Source organism: Chinchilla lanigera, unplaced genomic scaffold (assembly GCF_000276665.1).
Source record: "Chinchilla lanigera isolate Chin_1 unplaced genomic scaffold, ChiLan1.0 scaffold00003, whole genome shotgun sequence".
In the NCBI taxonomy this organism is placed as follows: domain Eukaryota; kingdom Metazoa; phylum Chordata; class Mammalia; order Rodentia; family Chinchillidae; genus Chinchilla; species Chinchilla lanigera.
Genome location: NW_004955404.1, coordinates 4,817,620 through 4,832,425, shown reverse-complemented (window position 1 = coordinate 4,832,425; position 14,806 = coordinate 4,817,620).

Below are 14,806 nucleotides of genomic sequence, written 5' to 3'. Positions count from 1 at the left end.
TCCCTGTCCATGTTCTTGTAAAAGATTGTTAATGGTGATACTGACAGACAAAACGTTTAAGTATGAAAAGCCATGATTTTATCCTAACAGAAACAGTTCTAGTGTCTCTCGTGCATGGAACTCACACAATTTTACTTCTGTGCAATTGGATTATTAGATAACAAATAACCAAACCAATTTTTTATATATGCTCATAGGATATAAACAATTAATGCTGAAAGCCCCATTTGTTTCCAAGTATTTTGGCCCTGAGATTCTGTCTTCATGTTGGCTCTACACATCGAGCCAGCACTCGTGGTGGTACATTCATTGTCTGTAGGCTCCTGTCTGCAATGCGAACGTGGCATGAGAGACAGAAAACCCTAATACACTGCAGTTGAATACCTGAGGTGTTGTGGAGACGTCAGCTCAGCTGCTTCTGCATGCTCACAGGACACCTGACCTCTCTTCGTAGTGGAGCAGCCCATTTCACAAGTCTGTGCAGTTACGGGGGTGCTGTCCTTCAGGGAGAGTGGAAACCACCGAGGACAGCACAAGCGCTCAATGTCCTCTCTGGGTCCAAGAAATATGAAGCGTTCAGGGCAGTACCCAGTGACCCTGAGCCCCAAGGCTTCCTCCTGGGTCCCTAAGAGAACAGTCACACATTGGCCATCCTCCCTGAGAAAGTGGGAGGGGAGCCAGCTGGCTAATGGGAGCTGCCTGGTAACACTCACAGTGCTCCGGTAACGACATGAGAGGATGTGCGCAGATGGAAGCCTCCTAGGAGCTCCCAAACAAGGGTGTTCACGAGGTCAAGAGAAGCCCAGAGATTTTATGAGAGCCACCTGTCAGGGAGTAAAGTGTGCATGGTAGAGGTTAGGGTAAGTCTTCAGGGATGCCACAAGGTGATTTTAAACATCAAGTCACTGTGGGAAAGCACCAGGAGGAGGAGGAGAAGCATTTTAAATAAACCACAACATTTTGAAGTATATCTGCAAGTGTCCTGCCAAGGGACAGATGAAAAGGGTTGCTTTCCATCCCAGAAGGCACCACTGGACAAGGATGCTTGTGAACAGAGGATGGGAAGTGAATGAGCCAACCGTGCACACCAGATGATGCTGGCTGCATCGTCTCCCTTCGTGAGGCTGTCCAATCACAACCAGCGCCTCCGCTCCCACTAAGCGCTTGAACATATTGTCTGGCAAAAGATCAGGTCCTCTGCCGAGTAACTAGATCTCACTCTTGCTAAAGGAAGAACATTGTTCACTAAAATAGCTTGCCTTTTGATGCCAAAGGAAATCAAATTGTAATCAGGGGCTGAGAACGGACTGAAGTCATCAAGGCAGTCTTGCTTCAGATTTGGCAATGTTGCATGTTCCCAGGCTTATTAAATATAATTTATGTTTACAAAAGGGGGAGCATTTATTGAGCTGGAAATTTGCTTTACATAATGCCTAAGTGAATCACGTGGCGTGGACAGGGTCTGAATCCACTCTGACTCCCACGAATCTCAGGGGCAGGGAGAGATCCTCAAAGCAGGAAGGATTTAGATCTCATTGAAACAACCGCAGGAAAGATAGAATCATCTAGGTGAGTAGTGAAGCCACGGTGTAACCTGTTACAGGAGCTCGGAGACACCACAGTAGTTTTTTCTCTGTTTTGGTGGTGGTGTGGTAAGATGTGGAGGGAGAAGGCACGAGCCTTCCTTGTAGATCCATAGCTTCTGGGTTGCCCTAAGAAATCAGTTCAAATTGAGACTAAACAACAATGATTGAATGCTTATTCTACAAGGTTGTTCTCTAAATATGAGATTTCATTGAACTCTTATGCCAAGACTTGAAGGATTAAGAATTGAGATTCCTGTGTTAAAGTAATTTACCCAAAGTCCACAGCTAAGAAGCTGCAGAGACAAGATGCAAGTCCAGATTCCCTGGAGCCCAAAACTCTTCTCTTTCTGCTGTACTCTCTGAGCCATCAAAAAGGAGAGAGTTAGCAACGTTTGTATCCATTACAAGCTTTCCCTGAGAGCAGTCGGACCCAGCACGGTTGTTTTTGCTTTTATGAAATGAAGCAGAGAACTTATTCATTTGTTCAGTGTCTCCCAGTGGCTTCTGTGGGCTCTCCTGAGTGCACACGTATTAGGCTGGGCTTCGTCGTGCACACAGTGTGCCAGCCTTCCTCTTTGCTGGGATCACAGACAAGGAGAGTGGAAGCAGTGCTTCGAGCCAAAGGTAGGCACTTGTCAAAGGTACGGTGAGGTAGGCACTTGTCTGGGCTAGATATCACTTTGCATATGCCAAATTAGAGCCCACCCTCTAGAACTGCAACAAAGTTCCCATACTTGGTGGGACTGAGAATATAAGACACAGAGAATAAGAGGAATTGTTTCTCACTGCTGATGTGAGGGTTGATCAGAAATAGACCACGTGCTTAAATGTAAAATAATTTATTACAGTAAAACGCATGCTGGCTGAATCCCCCTCATCCACCCTTCACTTTGAACACACTTATTCCATCATTGTTACCACTTTCCAAAGCAGTCCTGGAAGACTTCTTTCTTTATGAGCTGTGATAAAAAAAATTATGGAGAATAATGCCGTTAAGTTTCATTTAATGAAAAAGCAGGCTTATAAAACATTCCACGGTGTCTTTATCCACCTCATTCACCCGATCTGGCACTGTGTGACTTCTGGGTCTTCCCCAAAGTCACAATGACCATGACGTTTCAAGTGATTTCAGGACACTGAGGTAGCCATAACAGCGCAACTAAAGACACTTGTGAAAGAAAACTTCCAGAGCTGCTTCAGAAAGTGGCAAAATGATAGGATACATGCCTTCCAACTGGAAGAGAACATTCTGAGGGTTATTCAGGGCAATATATCTTCACTGTAAGAATTTTTTAAAGTTTAAACATCTACTCTATCTGGTGATCGTCTCTCCTATATGTGGGAGAAAGCACTTACTGTAGTTTAGAGAATGAACTTGTGATCTTTGAATCATGTAAAGTGCTTATTTTTGTAGGAAAAATGTATTCATTTCTGACCAAGTGGAACATTATGGCAACGTTTGTTTTCCTTCATCTTTTTCCAGTAACACCTAGTTGGCTTTAACCTTATTCCAGCAATCATGGTGCTCACTGACATTTACTTCTCTCACGATCGATTAAAAAAGAGACAAAATTTAGCCAGTGAAATGACCAGATTCAGTAGAAGTCATAGAGTACCTGTGAGCCTGAGTTTATCAGATCCAACATTCAAACTTTCTTCTAATTTTATTTCATTTAGCAGAAAATGAAGAGCCCATCTAGATACACGACTCACTAAGCTGAAGAAAGACAACAGAAGAAGCCTAAGGCTTTGAGGACTAATGGACCAGCTTGCGTCATTAATACACCATAACCTGGCTTATCTGTGCAGCCCGCCTGACTCACTGGCAGAGAGTCACGAAGGGGAGAAGCTGCTATAAAGCCAAGACTGCGAAGCTGTCCTCTGCCCTTCACTCGGCAGCTCGGGAGTATGCTGGTAAACCGAGCCAATGCACTTTCCTCCACATAAAGGAAAGTATGATCCCACTGGAAGCTCAAAGGGGAAAACTAAAGTCGTCACTGGTCTGATTCCAGCAGGGCTTTTCTTTGAAATGTGCAACACATTGGATTCATCCAGGTCCCTTGCTGAGGGCGTGAGTGCAGGCAAGTTTGGCTGTCTGTTCCAAAGAAGTCATTTATGTGGATGGCTTCATCCTACCCTCTGAAAATGGAAGGGGGCTCACTCTTTGGCAGATGGAGGTGACAAGGACGTATAAAATAGGATAGTTTCCAAAGCAGGATTCTGCCGCGGGTTTAAAGTGGGACGAAATGTAGCACGGTAATCAAAGGGAGCAGGGGTGGAGGAAGCCGGAGCCGCCAGGTCCTAGGCACAGGGTAGACCTGGAGCCTCGCAGTTTCTCCTGGGGCACACCTCTGGCCCCTCCTGCTGGGCAGATGTTGAACCACCACATCTGGCCTTTGATCAACCCACACGCAGTGTCCTCCGGGCGCGCGTCCGCCCTGTGCCAGAATGGAGAGCCTCTTGGAGAAGAAGATGAGTAATTTTCCCTAGAGACAGAGGCATTCTCTCCGTGTCTTCTCTCCAAGTTTATGGGCGATGATTGCATTTTACGATAAGGAGAACAAAGTATGTCATGGCTTATGTCAGGAGTATTTTCCCTCTTGGCAAAACAACTGTTCTGCATCTTTCTCCGGGTTGCCTGTTCAGGAAAGACACTCTGGCACGGATTTCCCCAAAGCAAATCTTTGCTCAGATAAACTTTAATAATAGGAGTGTATACCTGAAAAAAAAAAAACAACCCACTGTTTATAGAAGCCCTTTAATAGCTTTAGTGTCGGACAAAGAGAGAGCCAGGAAACTGGCTAAAGCAGACATTCCCTAGCACTGTTACCTTCACATTTATTGAATGTATATTAGCCTTTTAATCCTGGGAAATGTCGTCAAATTTAAGCTGATGGCTGTTTACCGTTGCCCAGGTAGTGAGTGGCATGGCAGTAGTTTCCCTGGGTAACATCATTGCTGCTCATGAAAGACACAATAAGCATCAGGACTGCTGGGCTCACAGCATCTTGAACCACACCCGGCCGCTTAGAAGGCTCCCACCGCAAGCGGTCACCACAGCGCTTCCTCTGAATCATGACCTAAGGCAAGAAACAATAGAGTGAAAATAAGGAGATTTCTCCCGTTTGGTGACTTGAGCTGTCCCCATTGTTTCTCTCTTCCTTGGGCACTGAGAGCTGGGAAGTGTCTCGACAAAGGGTTTCTTGTGCTTCTGCGAAGCCGCTTTCTCACTATTCATCTCTCGGATTAATTCGTATATTGTTTTTCCCAGTCAACTGAGACTGCGCCTAAGATTAGGGGTGCTGGCCACGAAAGTGCGCACCAGCAGTTGGAGTGGTGAGTTAAGGTCAGGGACTGTGGGACCCTTAGGAATGTCAGCTTGTGAATTTCACAGAAGAGACTGGCTCCACCTTGGCCTTTGTAGTTGATCAAAGAGATCAAAATTGGTGATCAAGATGAGGACTTGGCATATTATCAAGTCTTTAAAAACTGACACCCTAGGGCTGGAGACATAGCTCAGTGGTAGAATGTTTGCCTAGCATGCCTGAGGCTGGGGGTTCGATCCCCAGCGATGGATTCAGTAAGAAGGAAGAAACTACAGTGAAGCCTGTCGTTTGTCTTGAAAACTTCCTGCTCCTTTACTGGGCAGGATGGGAGAAGAGAGGAGGCTCACTAGCTCACCAGGCTCTCTGTGTGCTTCCTGGGATGGAGCAGGGGAGAGCGATGACACTTCACGAGGACAGCTGCAGCCCATCCTGAGGACAGACACTAACGCTGCCCACAGACTGCGTGCCAACAAACTCTCAGTAAACGTGTATTATGTGCAGAGAATTGTGAGAGAGGCACACGCGTCCAGGCTGCGCTCCCACACAGCAGGGATCACTCCACTGCCTGCAGGACTTTGTCACAGAAAGGCCATGCCACGCTATGGCTCTTTTCCTGAGCATTCTTTGCATGCCCAGCCCCGACTCAGCCTTGTCAACTCTCCTTTACCCAGAGCGCATTTGCCAAGAACGGATCGCCTAATCTTGTGTGTCCTTCGGAAGGCAATTTGGCCTTGTGGCTCTCAGGGTCTTCATCTCAGGGTCTTCATCTCTAAAGCAAGGGAGCATCTGTGTCACTGCTGTGGCCTCCCTCTGGGGCAGCCAGGGTGGCTGGGAGGACAGTGCCGAGGCACCTGCCTATTCATCTATTCTACATGTTGATGAATGTCTCTGTTGAAAGATGAGTAGCACAGCTCCGAAACCCCACACTAGATAGTGTCATAGACCCTATTATGGTTTAGATGGAGAAAGTCCCCTAAAGACCTCCTAGGTATGAACGGTTATTGAATCATCAGGAGACAGGGTCAATGCAGAGGAGGCATTACTGGCCACATGACCTGGAAGGGTTGGTTTCCCTCCCTTGCTCCTCATTTCTCGCTCTGCTTCCCGTTCACCATGAGGTGAGCACCTCTCCTCCGAGAGACCCTTCTGCCATCCTGCATCTGTGTTCAGGTCTGCTGATTGGGCTGAAACTTCTAACACTGTGAACCCAACTTTACTGGTTTAAGTGTGGGGGCTCAGGCATTGTTTCACATGACAAGAAAGTGACAAAGCAGCATCTGTGGTATTCTGACTGTGGCATTCTGAGACCTTAGGATTGACTAGAAATTCCCAGAGTGAAAAATTCAATTGGACCTGTGAAGAGGCTCGCTCAGAACCCCAGCCCTTAAAGGTTGACAACACTGGCCCCATGGACACTTACTGTGAGCACCCAGGTTCTCCTGTGTCTTACTTCCTTTCAGCTCTGCAGCCTGGCCTTTCCAAATGACTCAGTAACTTAGCTAAGCTGGATTATCTCTAACTGCCAAATTAATAGATTCTGCTCTAGGTCTTTGTTGATACTATATTCTTCTTTTGCCAAAATGATATCCATCCTAAAATGTTCATCTGAAAGACTAAAGACATTTTCCTATAGTCACTATATTTTGCTTTGTTGTATTCTTTCTTGTTGGTTTTTCGTGTGTATGAATTGGAGTTTCATACTTTCACAGCATTGTATAACTATCATCAGTGCCGAATTTCAGACTATTTTTAAAAGAAATCCTGCACCTCTTAGCAGTCACATTCCATCTGCCCATCTTTTTATGCAGCCCTGGTAACTCCTAGCTGACTTTCTGTCTCCAAGGATCTGCCTGTTCTGACCTTGCACATAAACCCTGCAGAAACACATGATATGTGATTATCTGTGACTCCTTCTCTTACTGCCATGCTGTGAACTTTGAGAATGTTTCTCCACATAGTTGCCTGTATCAATGCTTTATTCCTTTTCATTGATGAAGACAATTCCACTGTATGGGCATACTCTATTCTGTTTATTCATTCACTCATCAGATATTTGAGTTGTTTCCATTTTCCGGCTATAACGGATAATGCTGACATAACTATTCATGAATCTTCATGTATTTTCTTTTATGCTGATATAAATTTAATTCTTTGGGGCAGATGCTTAAGAGTGGAATTGTTGGGTTATAGGGTACCCATATTTGAATTTTATGGAACTGACAAAATCTTCCACAGTTGCTGGATCATCCTATAAACCTCATTTTCTTGTACCCTTGCAATAATTCTTGATATCTTTTTAATTATTGCCATCTTAGTGAAGGTTGGGCCTTTGATTTGCACTTTATGAACTACTAACAATGTTTTTTTTTTTTTGTTTTCTTGTAGTCCACTTATCTTCTTTGGAGAAATGTCTACTCATATCTTTTGAGCATTTATTAATTGGGCTATTTATATTTTTGTTTTGGAGCTCTCAGAATTTTTTACTTATTCTTGACACTAAATCTTACTCTATGTGTAATGTACAGATAGTATCTCTATACTTTGGTTTGTATTTTCACTGTCTTTATGGAGTCTTTTAATTTTATTGAAGTCCAAATTATCTTTTTCTTCTTTATTGTTTGTGTTTTGGCCTCATATCTAATAAACCATTGTCTGTGCCAAGTTCATGAAAATGTATTCCTGAAAGTTTTCTTCTAAGAGTGTCATACTTTATCTCTAACAGTTAAGTGTTTAAGATATTTTGAGTTAGTTTTTAAATAGCACACAGACATCCAACTTTGTTGTTCGGAATGGGCTATCCATTCACACCAGCATATTTCAATGAAAAGACCCTTACTTCCATATTGAATTTTCTTGGCATCCTTGTTGTTAATCAGTGTGAAGATATATTTATGGCTGGAATTCTTTTGTATGAATCTCCAGGTCTTTCCAGTGCTAGTGTCTGACTGTCTTATTACTATATCTCTGCAATAAAATGCAAATTGGGCATGTGAATTCCCACTCTGTTCTTTTAAGATGACTTTGGCTGTTGTGGTTACCTTGCATTTCCATGTGAATTTCAGGATCAGTTTGCTCATTTTTTAAAAAAATTAAAATGGTAGAATTTTGATAGTTGCTGTCAAATCTGTGGGTCACATTGGGGAGCTTTGTTATTTTAATATTTTTGTCTTGATTCATAAATAAGAAATTTTTTGATTTATTTATATCTTTGATGTCTTTCAACAGCATTTGCAGATTTCAGTGTGTGTCTGGTATATTTCTGTCAAATTTGCTTCTAAGTATTTGCTTCTTATTGATACTATTTTAAATGGAATTGTTTACTTAATTTCACTGGCATATTTTTCATTATTAATTTATATAAATACAATTCTCTTTTGTATAATGATCTTTGTTCTCGCAAAGTTGCTGATCTTACTTATTGCAATATTTCCTCTTTCTCTTCCTCACCTCTGTGTACATCTGTGGATGTATTTTTCGTGATTTTCTCTATTTACCATCATGTCATCCGAGAGTAATTTCAATTTATTTTTCCAATCTAGACATGCTTTACTTTTTGTTGGCAAAAAAAAAAAAAAGAAAAAAACAATTCTTGGCAAAACTTCTAGTGCAATGTTGCTTAAAAATGTGGCAAGAGCAGACACCTTTGTCTTGTGTCTCATCTAAGGAAAAGAAGCTCCATTTGTTCGACGTGAATGTCATGTTATTTGTCAGTTTTTTCTAGATATCCTTTACCAAGTTGTGAAAGTTCCTGGTTGTTCATTGTTTTCTATCTCGGAAGGGTGTTACATCTCATCAAATGCTTTTTCAGCAGCGGAGATTCTCATGTATATTTTTGCCCTCTGTTCTGCAGTGTGCTGTTTGATTGATTTTCACATTTTGAACCAGCTTGTTTTCTTGGGTTGGACCTCATTTTGCAGGGATGCTTGTGGTCCCTTTAATGTGTAGCTGCTTTGCCTTGGTCATCTGCTCTTAAAGATTTTTTTGTGTCTATTTTCATTATGAATAGTAGGATAGTTTTCTTTTCTGGTGATTCCTTTGTCTAGTTTTATTATAAGGCTAACATTGACCTTGGAGAAATAATTTGGCTTTTTGAGACAGGGTCTTGCTAAGTAGTTCAGGCTGACCTTGAAGTTGGGTGGCCTTCCTGCCTCAGACTTCCAAGTGCTGGGATTACAGGTGTGTCTCACCACACCAAGAGTTTGGGGAATAATTTGAGAAGTTTTCTCTCCTGTTCTAGTTTTCAGAAGATTTTGTGAAGGATTGGTATTAATTCTTTATTAAGTGTTTGTAAGAGTGAACTGCTGAAGACTTCTGGGCTTGTCTTCTTCTTGAAAGTCTTTTCATTTCTAACACATCTCTTAAATTGTTATAGCTTTATTCAAATTTATTTCTTTAGTTAGTTTTGGGGTTTTACATCTTTTCAGTCTTATTTCTTTTTACTCTACCAGACTAGCTAAAGTGTTATTAATTTTGTTGATCTTTTCAAAGAAACAACTTTTAAGGGATGGGAATTTCTCAGCAGCACAGTGTCTGCCTGGCAAGTGTGAGGTTGTGAGCTCGATTCCCAGTATCAAAAAAAATTTAAAAAAAACTAAGCATCAAAGAAGCAACTTTTGATTTCATTGGTTTTCTATATTTTGATTTCATTGGTTTCTATATATTCCCAGCACTTGGAAGTCTGAGGCAGGAAGGCCACCCAACTTCAAGGTCAGCCTGAACTACTTAGCAATAATATTTCTCTATTATTTTTCTACTCTTTACTTGTTTTGGCTGTAATTGGTATTGTTTCCCTACTTTGGTTTGCTATTCTTTGTCCATTTTATTTACATAGAAGGTTAGATATTTACTTGAAAACTTTCTTTGGTTTTAATATAGACAGTCATAGGTATAAATTTTCTTTGAAGACTTAATTGTATTTGCATCCTATAAAATCCTATGAATTTTAGTGTATTTTCATTTGCATTCATATCTAAAAGCATTAGACAGTTTCATTTATGGTTTGTCTGGCCCTGTGATTAGTTAAGAATGTGCAGTTTAACTTTTACATATTTGTAAATTCCCCTTGTGTCCTGCTTTCTGTTATTGATTTCTAATTTCATTTCACTGTGTTTGGAGAATGTATTGTAGATGATGTCAGTTATCTTAAATTTATCCAGACTTGTTTTATGGCCTAACATCTGGTCAGTTTTGGAGAGAATATTCTTTGTGTGCTTGGAAAAACGTTTTTGAGCTGTTTATAGAAACCTGCTAGATTCATTTGGTTTGTAGTGTTGTTCAAATCTTGTATTTTCCTGTTGATTTTCTGCCTAGCTCTTGTATCTATTATCAAAGTTGCTAAGTTATTGCTGAATGTTGATTTTGCCCATGGATCTCATTAGCTTTTGATGCATGCATCATAGGAATCTCATTATATGCATGAGTTTATAATTCTTACTTCTTCTTGATGTGTTGAGCCTTTCATTGTTTTTCTAAAGAGAGAAAGATAAAAAATAAAATCAATGATACATAGTTTCAAAACAGGATATTAAAAAATTAACAATGGTTAATATATCGAGTATTGTTGTTTTCCAAGTAGTTGCTCACAAGATATAGGCATGCAAAATTAATCAACCAATATGAGCCTTTTACTGTTATAAAAACCAATCTTGCCTTGTTTCTGGTACCAAATTTTGTGGCTATTTTGTCTGATATAGACATTTGCTGACTGCAGTCTACACGGTACACACTTTTCTTTCCTTTTGATTTCACTATCTGTGTCTTTTAACTAGTGTGTGCCTTTTGAGGGAAGCATATAATAAGATCACTTTTAAAAAAATACACTTTGTAAACGTCTGCCTTGTAATCCATTTGTTTTTAGAAAAATGACCAAAAAGGTGAAATTTCTGCCTTCCTATGAGAATTTCCCAGGTATAGCAGGACAGACACACTGGACTGGTTGGCTGGAGCAACATAAATTTAGTGAGAGTTGTGGGTATGAGAAATCTAAGGTCTATGTGTCTGTAGGTTTGGCTTCCTCTGAGGCCTCTTTTCTTTACTTGTAGATGACCATGTTCTCCCTGTGTCCTCATGTGATCTTTCCAGTGTGCACACCCAGTGTTTGTTCTTTGTCCAAATTTTCTCTTTCTCTAAGGACAGCAGTTAGTTTGGGTTACGGCCTACCCTAAAGGCCCTGTTTTAACTCTACCACCTCTTAAATCACCATGTTTCCAAATACCATCAGATTTTAAGAAATTGAGAGTTAAGACTTCAGTATGCAATTTTTTAAAAGAACAGAATTTGGCAAATAACATTTCGATGGAAATGTTTGATGTCCGTGTTGTTACTTAATTTCTCTGTTACTGCCTTTTGTGCTAAGTTGATGTTTTCTTGTGCACCATTTAATTCTTTTGTCATTCTTTTATTACATTTGTGATTTTTTTCTTTGTGGTTTTCTGGAGATGACAATTTATATCTTAGTTTAGAGCAATTTAGTTCAGTTATATCTTTATACATTATACATACACCGATATGGTTTTATAATTACTGTTTATACAACTGTCTTTTAAATCAGAGGAGCAAAGGGAAGAGTTATAAACCAGAAAATACATTTACACAATTTTTTATATTACCCGTGAGTTACTTTTATTGGTGCTACTTCTTTTCAGTTGGGTTTATGTCCTTTAATTTCAGCCTGAAGAAACCTCTTTAGTATTTCTTGTAGGGCAATTATGACAGTGGGGAATTTTATTTGTATAGGAACATTTTAGTTTCTCCTTCACTTTTGAAGAAGAGTTTTGCAGAGTATAGAATTCTTGCTTGACAGTGTTGCAGTACTTTGAAAATATCATCCCACTGTTTCTGGCTTCCATAGTTTCTGACATAAATCCCTTGTTAATCTTGTCAAGAATCTCATATACACAATAAGTCACTTTTCTTTTGTTGTTTTCAAGTTTTTTTTGTGTTTGGCATTCAACAGCTTCATTATAGAAATGATACATTTAAGCGAGGATGTCTTTGAATTTATCCCAGTGGGATGAATTTGTTGGGCGTCTTGGAAGTGAATGTTAATGTTTCACATGAAACTTGGCAAGTTATCTGACATTATTTCATCACATATTCTTTCTGTTCCTTTTCCCATCTACTAGTTTTCTGAAGCTCTGCTATGCATATGTTGGTAAGCTTGGTGGTGTTGCATAGGTCTCTGAGGCTTTGTTCATTTTTTTATCATTTTTTCATGTCCTGTAGACTGGATAACATCATGGAACTGTCTCCAAGTTTGCTGATTCTTTCTTCTGCCAGCTCAAATCAGATGTTAAGCTTTTTAGACCATTTTTCATTCCAGTTCCTGTATTTCTCATGTCCAGAATTTCTACTTGTTTCCTTTTTAAAATTTATACCTTTCTATTTATATTGGAGTATTTATTTGGTGACACATCATTCTGATAAATTCCTTTTGTGTTTTAGGAATGTTTTTATTCAATTCTTTGATGATGATTGTTGTAGCTTATTTAAAATTCTTGTCTAGTGAACCCAGTGTCTCAGCTTCTCCAGGGAAAGTTTGTAGTGGTACATTTTGCAAAATGTATATGGGCCATATTTCCTGTTCCTTTGCATGTTGTACAATTTTTGCTGTTGCTGAAAACTTAGATTTCCTGTCTGAGGATTTGCTTTTGTTGCTGTTTGTATAGGTAGTAACTTTCCTGAACTAATTTGGTAAAGTCTGTATTCTTTGTTGGTCTTGGCCATTGAAATCTTTTCTTGGTTGGCTTCATGGTCAGCCAATGATTGGACTGAAATTTCCTGGAATGTCTTAAATCAATAACCACTTCTCCCTTTGCCATGGGCTCGGTGTGCATGCCAGGACATGTGCTGACATTTCAGGAAGGTAGTTACTACTCTTTGGTAGCTTTGACTTGCTTTTGCAGGAGCTGGATCTTCACCAGAGGTAAGTTATCAGGGCCTTCTCAAGCCTTTCCTAAACCTGCCTGCAATGATGCATTTGAACTCACCCTTCTTCATTCCAGGAATATGTCACAGTTTTCAAAGATCCAATACATGCCTCTCTCCAGATTTTTCTTTAGGTCTCTTCATTAGTTTCTCATTTGTCCTGGTTGTATCATTGTGCTGGGTAGCCACAATATTAAGCAGTTGCTGAGGAGTGCTTTTAGAAAATGTCACTGGGAAGAGCTCATTCTTACAGTGAAATACAAACAAGTCAAGAATCTGCAAGGCAAATCAGGCAAGCTCCATTGTTTTGGGAGGGCTTTTTAGGTATCTTCAAACTTCTGCACTTTCTAGTACATCACAGACTGCTGACTTTTAATGGTTATCATAATCATGAGGCTATTGGTTTTCAACATCACTACAGAGGTAGAGAGTAATATTCTAGAATAAGTAAAATTATCACAGAGCCCATGGTTCAGCCTGAGCCATTAACTAACCATGCTTCAGACTGATAGAAATCTCTGCATAATTTCTACAGTTTTGAAAGGGTAAAAATTTGGACAATTTTGTCAGTGCTTTTCAGTGACTCCTTTCACTGCTCATTAATAGAGGGTTCCTGTGCTCACTTTAGATAGAAATCATCCATAAGGAAAGGGCATCTCTGCTAGGGGCTCTTGGCTTGAAGTGTCAGTGGCTCTCAGTCCCCTGGGGCTCTGTCCATCTATAGTGCCACACTTTAGTGTTACAGCTCTGGAAACTACATTGCTGATTGCTGCCACTACTCTTGCCACTTCTGGATAATACCACTGGTCAGTGTTCGTTAAAGTCAGATGCTGTCAGTCAACACTACCACTGCCTGCTGCTGGTTACTGCAGCTTCCAGGCTATGTATGCCACCAGGGGTCAACAGTTGTTAATACAAGATGCCATGGGTCAACACCACTGGGTGCTGATCTCACCACTGTTTGCCAGCTGCTGTTCTCTGCAGCTCTTCAGAGAGAACACTCCCTCGTGTTTATAGCTCTTTTTTAAAAAAGCAACTTCTGTGTCTGTCATACTCAGGAGAAGAATGCCAAGTAGATTTATAAGACCTTTTAATCCTGCCCTACAAAAATAAATCAAGAATAGATTTATAAGCCCACTGGAGGGAAGTGCTGTGGACTGGGGATCAGGACACATGAGAGAGCCCTCTTACATGCAAGTGTGAGGGGAGTATACTTGTATAGCAGCAGAGGGCTTGTGATTGGTCCAAATTTGAGCCTGCTATTTGGTCCTAATTTGGCCCTATGATTATATTTGAACCTACTGATTTGCTCACATTCAAAGCTGCTTAATGGTACAAATTGGTCTAATTTTAAGACTTCTGACTTGAACCTTCTGATTGGCCAAAATCCAGTTCTACTGCTTGATTCAAATTGAGCCTGCTTCAGTCAGAGAAGATATCTCTTGGAGCAGGTGCTGGGGTGTCCAGGGCTGCTGTAGTTTCATGGCAGCAGGTCGGGGAGAAAAGGCTGTTAGATTGACAGCTACCACTTCATGGAGATGGTGGGGCTAAAATGGGGACTATGGCCACCTTGAGGGAATTTACAGAGGGCTAGCCATGTTAATTACAGCTTATTGAGGTTTGTGGACTTGGGGGATGCTAAAAATTGGCCCAGGCTATCCTTGATCTGTGTTCTGTTAAGTGTGGTTTTCCCATCACTTCAGAGAGGTAGCAACACTGCCTGGAGCAGCAGAAAGGGATGTAGGGCCCAGGAACTGCTGGTGAGTTGTGCTCCTGTTCCAGCAGCCTGGAGAGCAGTAAGCAGGTGACCCTTGGGGTGACACGAGGACACTTAGGCCAGTTGTTCCAATCTACACAAGGAGGACCAAGAGGGAAGGAAGTGACAGCATCTGCAGAATTGTACCCCTTTCCCTACTGCCACAGAAAGAGAGGGAGAGTCAAGTGCTTCTCTTTATCTCCTTTCTCCTT